Source organism: Gavialis gangeticus, unplaced genomic scaffold, assembly GCF_001723915.1.
Source record: "Gavialis gangeticus isolate Ggan-Ray unplaced genomic scaffold, GavGan_comp1, whole genome shotgun sequence".
Lineage (NCBI taxonomy): Eukaryota > Metazoa > Chordata > Crocodylia > Gavialidae > Gavialis > Gavialis gangeticus.
In genome coordinates, this window is record NW_017729022.1 from 135,846,715 (window position 1) to 135,853,738 (window position 7,024).

At 40.1% G+C, this 7,024-nt stretch overlaps 1 protein-coding gene and 1 long non-coding RNA gene across 5 annotated transcripts in view; one reads left to right on the forward strand and one right to left on the reverse strand.

The window, feature by feature from the left end:
* Positions 1–7,024, forward strand: part of PLCB4 (phospholipase C beta 4) — a 448,565-nt gene that overhangs the window by 241,824 nt on the left and 199,717 nt on the right. For 3 of the 4 annotated variants that reach the window (XM_019516221.1, XM_019516223.1, XM_019516224.1), the window contains exon 4: positions 2,297–2,374. The exons of the other annotated variant lie outside the window; for it this stretch is intronic. The gene's annotated coding sequence lies outside the window, so the exon portion shown is untranslated. The remainder of the gene's footprint in view (positions 1–2,296; positions 2,375–7,024) is intronic. 4 annotated transcript variants of the gene reach the window in all.
* The window catches only part of LOC109296713, a 19,927-nt gene continuing 18,696 nt past the window's right edge, over positions 5,794–7,024 (reverse strand). Inside the window, exon 3 of the long non-coding RNA XR_002097028.1 lies at positions 5,794–5,885. This is a non-coding gene — a long non-coding RNA (uncharacterized LOC109296713). The remainder of the gene's footprint in view (positions 5,886–7,024) is intronic.

The following is a 7,024-nucleotide window of genomic DNA, read 5'->3' on the forward strand; positions in this document are numbered from 1 at the left end:
TAACGGTCACAAGCTGGCAGAGGGTAGGTTTAGGTTAGACATCAGGAGGCGCTATTTCACGGTCAGGGTGGCTAGGGTCTGGAACCAACTTCCAAGTGAGGTGGTGCAGGCTCCTACCCTGGGGGGTTTTAAGAGGAGGTTAGATGAACACCTTGCTGGGGTCGTTTGACCCCAGTACTCTTTCCTGCCATGGCAGGGGGTAGGACTAGATGATCTGCTAAGGTCCCTTCCGACCCTAGAAACTATGAAACTAACTATGAAACTATCTATTACATTTGTACTGATGACTCCAAGATATGCTACTTCATCCTGAACCTCTCTAACCTAATACAGAATCAGTTCCCCAGGCAGGTTTTGATTTTAAAGTGTTTACTCCACCTTTCTTTTCAAAATGCACTCTCTGCATCAGGTTTCATGAAGGAAATGTTAGGGTCATTGTTTTCATAAAATGTGGGCAGTTGAATATAGCAATAATTAATTTATTAAGGTATGTGAATTGTCTTGCCACCTAAGCGCACATCAGAGTCTCATGCAGTTTATTTTTGCTTTGAACAGACATTTCATGTTAAACTGAATAATGGCATCTGTGACAAAAAACATAATGTAGTGACATATATCCACTGATTCTTGTTTAGCATAAATACATACACAAGCACACAGATTTCACTATCAGAATTCTCTGAAAAAAACAAAGTAGACATGATACAACATTATATACGCATCCTTTATTCACTCATTCGTATTTCCATGTAACTATACAACTGTGGGACCGTGAAATAAATAACATTTGGCCCTTACATCGGTTTTGATAGTCTAAGTACGGACAGTCAAAAAGCCCGAGGCTGAATTGATTCAGTCTTTGCAGGTTAGTCTAAACTGCAGAGATTCAATTGAAACAGAAGTGAACAGACCTTTGTTTCAGGAAATTCAGCCACATGCCTGCAGTGTCTCAGGCCAGAAGCCGGGGAGGAATGGCTGCCTGGCTGTGTTCACTTCTTCTTCCTGCTGCCCCCAAGGTCTCTAGGATTTGCAGTCCAGAATTATAGTATCAGAACTCCGCAGGGTTGCTCATCACTGCTTCTTCTTGCTTCCAGGTGCCTCTGGGATTTGTAGTCCACAGTTGCAGCCAGCAGTAAGTTTGAGCAGGGCCCAGACCCCAGCCAGGGTTTGCCTAAGTGGTGGGGGGCAGTCCCTCCCTGCAGACTGGGCTGCATCTCCAGCCTCTGCCACACCCTTGTCAGCCAGCCCTCACTGCTCCAGCTAGGGAGCAGAGGGTAGGGCCAGCCCTGCTTTCTGGGGTAGACAGCACAGCCCAGTCCACGGCTGGAAAGCATGGTGGGATGCTGGGGGACTATGTTTTAACTTGAACCAGGAAGGGGTCTAGGATAGAAGTTTCATAAACCAGTTTGACCCAAATCAGTTAAGTCTCATACTACATTCAACCAGGTTTATCTCAAACTAGTTTCAGTCATTTTGAAATGGTTTATGTGCACTGCACTTCTTATCTGTTATAGGTTTAAACCAGTTTCTGATCACTTAAACCAGTTTATGTGTAACTTGTGTCCCTAGCCATAAAGTTTATGTGCCAACACTAAAAATATGGTGAAGTAAAAACAAGGATTTAAAATTAACGTTTGTTTTGAAGTTCAGTGCTAGCTATCTTTGATCCTGAATCCGTAACACTTTTAAGCTACCTATATATGTTCTTAGGGGTGGTGTGTTTTAATTAGAGCGGTTCCCAGACAGCCACCTTAATTAAAATGGCTCATCATTACATGTATTAAGCCCCGTATGTTTAAAAATGGTCATGGGACACTTTATCTAAACCTCATTTGACAAGCTTTAGATAAAGCATCCCATGGCCATTTTAAAATGCATGGGGACATAATACACATGGTGGTGAGGCAATGCTGGAGTGTTATGATTAGAACATGAATATGCACATGTATAGACAGCCTTGGAAGCCATTGTTTTCTTTGTTGACACACACCTAGTAGCCAGTACTGTATCGGAGTAGGAAGTCAGGATTCCAGGGTTCTCGGTGATCTACAGTACTCACATTTTAAGCTTTGACTTCTTATAATATATTGAACTCTAAAATTATGGCAACGATGTCTCAAAAAAATTCTTTATTTTAATTGAAATGTTAGATCATTTTTTCTGGTGCTGGGAGACCTATAGTAATGATAGTTTCCACTTCGTGGCCTTTTGTCCAATACTTTCACAGTTTTTTTTAAACAGATTAATGAATTTAGCATCAACAATAAACAGAAGTGTTATTATTCCCAATTTACAGAGGGAAAACTGAAACAGCAAGATAAAGTGACTTGCTGAAGATCACACAGGAAGCAGAACTAGGATCTGCACCCAAATGGTCAGTAGGCTCTTTATCCTATTAATTAGCAAGAACTGGTCTCACAGGTGGGGAGATTGTAACAAAATGATCCAAGATAACTACTAAAAATTAAATAAACATTACAAAAATCATGCTTCTCACTGTAAAATGGTGCATGAAGAAAATATAAAATGGGTAGTAGCATGAATTATCTCATCATGGTAATAACTAAGGGCTTACTGTAATGAATAATATGGTGAGCAGTGACCACATGCTTCCAGAATGATTTTGCCATTTGTACTCTGGCTGTCCCTGGAGATGTTGCCTTGGCCAAATTCATTCTTCAGCTTAATCAAAATCGCTGATTTGGCTTTTGTGTCCACTTACAACAGGGCCAATTTTTCCAAAGAACATGCTCAGGATCACGCAAGGAGTAAATATGCTTCTCTGCCTCACTTTCTCCAAACAGAGATAACAAAGGAGTGGCGTTTATGTGGTACTTTGAAGGTGCAATGTAGAATACTGCATGATACCTAAATATTTTTCTCTCTCTTTTATTACCTTCATGTTTCTCAGAGTACCATGTCAGGCACCTTTTTTGAAACAATATTTCTACCTGTTTCTCACTGATATATTTAGATATATATAACTTATTATTCCAGTACATAAGTATGTATGATATATATAACTTATTATTTAGATATATATAACTTATTATTCCAGTACATAGGTATGTATGATGGCATACACAGCAGAAAAACACCCAAACTAGACCCGTGGCTTTGTGAAGACCCCTTTGCTCAGCCACAGCCCTCCCTGGCAGGCTATTAGAAGTCAGAGCAGGTTGCAGTAATCCTAAGACTGTTCATGCAGAGCTTGTTTCAGCTTGCGGGGAGTCAGATGCTTAGAGACACTTTTATACTTTTGTATTCTGCCTGTGCTTGGTATGAGCTTAGGTATAGGGTAGCAGTTGAATCCACTGTCATTATCCCACAAGCCTTGCCATCTAAATTGAGCATATAATAAGGAAGGAGTTTAAGAAAGCTAAAAAGAGAAAGGAGGGATAATCAGAGAGGAAGCAGGGATCCAGTGATTGAATAAGACTGTAGTTCCTTATTTGCTTTTAATTTATATTTGTCCTTTTGTTGCCTACAGGAGAATTCATGGATCAATATTTGAACTGTTGTATAGGAAAGAAAGGTGCTGAGGAAAGGTCTATGGGAGCTGATGACTGCCCAAATCAAAGTATCGCTTTGTAAGGCTGCTCCAGGGGGAAGAAGTAAAAATGGGCTAAATTACACAATGTCATAGAGTCATACAGTCAGTGGACCAGAAGGGACCTGGGAGATCATCAAGTCTGGTCCCTTGCCATAGGCAGGAGTTTAATGAGGTCAAAGTAGCTCAGTGGTGCTTATCCAGCCTCCTCTTAAACAGCTCTAAGTATGGCGACTGCACCACCTCTGCCAGGAGTGTGCTCCCGGTTCTAATTACCCTTATGGAGAAGAAGTTCTTCTTTATGTTCAGCCTAAATCTTCCCTCTATTAGTTTGTGACCATTGGTCCTCGTCCTCCCAAGGGGTCCCTTCCTGAAGAGTTGCTCCCTCAGATCTTGGTGTTCCCCCCTGACATACTTGTAGGCGGCTATCAAGTCACCTTGCAGCCTCCTCTTCCCCAGACTGAACAAGCCCAGCTCCCAGAGCCTCTCCTCATAGGGCCTATATCCAGGCCTCTAATCATGCAGGTAGCCCTTCTCTGCACCCTCTTGAGTTTATCCGCATCCTTTTTAAAGTGCAGTGCCCAAAACTGGGCACAGTACTCTAGTTGTGGCCTTACCAATGCCAAGTAGAGAGGGAGGAGCACCTTTTTAGATCTGTTGGTGACACATCGGCTGATGCACGCCAAGAGTTCTATTCGCCCTGCTGGCGACTTCCTTGCACTGTTGGCTCATATTCATCTTCTGCTCAACTGTGACCTCCAGGTCCCGTTCAGATGCTGTGCCAGCCAGTGGGCTACCGCCTATCCTATAGTTGATATATATCCAATCCTATGTAGATTGGAACAAGTTAAAAATAATAATGTCATTGTAGATGCAGTTTATGCAGCATAACCAAAGAATGTATAGTTACATATGGCTGTAGGGAGAGAGGGAAGGAGTATTCATAGCCCTAATTACTTTTATTCACATTACTTGTTCCTGGATCACTCACCTTTGGATTTTGAAGGAATAAGAATTTCAGTGAGATATACTTGACACAGAAGAACTTCACTGTCATTATAGATCTAAAGCCCAAGCACCAGCAGAATATAAGTGTTCACAGTCTTGCTCTTGCAGAAGTCAGAAGTGGCAAAACTGATGTCAGAACTGGGTCATAGATTATAATATCATTTTCCTTGTTTTAGCTTTTTAGGCTAAGTTTTTCTTTTCTACGGCTTATTATCATCTGTATATTTTAAGCAAGCTAATACTGAGCCATGTCAAAACTTTAATAAAGTTTGGATGGAACTTTTATAAATCTAACCATACAAGGGATTACTACTAACACAGGGAGATTTAAAAGATATTACAGAAATGTGATCTTGACCTTTCTTTTTATTTTAATAATGTTAGATTTGGGTCCGCATAGTAGTTTGGAAAGAGGCATCAGGGTCCCCAAGCATAGGCTTCTGTAAACAATGTGGTATTATTTGTACTCATTTTGCATGGATATTATTCTGTGTTGTTTTAAAAAGTAATTCCCTAGCCTGTCAAATCAGTCTTTTTGGGGAATTATCTGTCTTTCCATAAAAGGCAACAATATCTGTTAATAATAATAATAATAATAATAATAATAATATTTTACATTTACGTAATGCATTTTATCTCCAAGGATCCCAAAACTCTTTGCTAGTCACTAGAATGTAGCTCTGAAGATCATCTGATGCAATTCAGCTGCTTAGGAGTGCCTGAAGATAATTTTAGCTGAATCCTCATTTCAAACCCTGATTTGTGTCCGTAATAGATTAAGCCACAAGAATAATTTTCTAAATCTCTCGGGGTACATCTGCATGTGCATTAAAGTGCTTTCCCTAACGCACATGAAATTTGGTATCTCTGGGCACCTATATGCAAGTGCAGAGGCTGCTCCGATGTGCTGGAATTCCAGTTTGTTGGAGCAGACTCTATTAAACTGTATATTTTAATCAAGTCTGTTGGAGCATGGCAATTGCCATGCTCCAGCAGCCTCATGCATCTTTTGCATCAGCGTCTCCACGCTTAAAAATGGCAGTGGGGGCACTTGAACTAAAGCTTGTTGAACAAGCTTTAGTTCATGTACCCCTGCCACTATTTTTAAGCAGAGGGAAACTGATACAGAATACACAGCAGGGCTCTAATTATATTGGCTCTTGGAGCCGCTCTAATTAAAACTCTGCCCCCGCCTCTTTCCTGGAGCACATGTAAAAGTGCCCTCCCTATGTGAGGTACTAAACAAATACTCATTAGGCCGCCTTAATGAGTGGTAACAAATGTGCACTGTTTTTAAGCGACACTTAATGCTCAGTAGCCTATTTTACTGTACGTTTCTGTAATAGCATTGTTTTTTATGTGACGCGTTAATGCTCAGTAAAATAGGCTACTGCACATGAAAGCTCAGGTGTAGGTGCATCCTCTAAAAACCTTTTGAAGCACTAGGCAAAACTCATTCTAGTTAATGGGAAATGTAAACTCGCTTAACCTGATACAAAATTCACAGAAAAAATCGTGTAACATGCATAGAGCAATGGGAAAAAGTATTAACTACCTCAGTTATACATTGAAGCACTCATCTCTCAATGTTCTATCGCTTTTTATTATGTTCATCACTGTTCAAGGTGTGGGGCTTTGCCTTGCTCACCCCCAGTTCCAGAATAGGGTCCGTAGATAGAAACGTTAGGTGCTGTTTAATCTCTTCTTTAAAAGAATAGAAAAGAAAAAAAACAGCAGCTACCTTTATTTTGAAGCTGTCCTCAGTTGACAACCACAGAGGGAAATAATTAAATTAATAAAAACCCATTCCCCCCTAAGTCAGGGTATTCAGTGTACATATATCACATGCTATAATCATTTAAAAAAAGATTCTTGTAGCCATCACACAAGCACCATTGCTTTCATCAAAGTCCAGTTCATTCCTTATTACTACTTGGGGAGTTGACTTCCAGGAAATGCCATACCTCGCACCATCCAAATTAAAAATAAATATTGAATGTCTGCAAACACAACTCCAACTTAGAGATGAAATGACAGTATATTCCTCATTCTTAGGCAACTTAATTTTACACACCTATAATTGATACTGACAGAGTTAAGTTCAACATGATTCAAAAGGAGCATTCTCTTATTTTTAATAATGTAGAACAGAATGTTTATTTGTTCTCTGAGCTAAACTAGAAACTTAGCATGTAGAGGGACACTGAAACGTTTTATCTTTTAATTATGTTTTATTGGTATATTGTTTATATTTATTATTATTTATATTTTATTATTCATAGATTCATAGATGTTAGGGTTGGAAGGGACCTCAGTAGATCATCGAGTCTGACCCCCTGCATAGGCAGGAAAGTGTGCTGGGTTCAGATGACCCTAGGCAGATGCCTACCTAACCTCCTCTTGAAGACCTGCAGGGTAGGGGAGAGCACCACCTGTCTTACTTATATTATTTACATTTTATTTGTT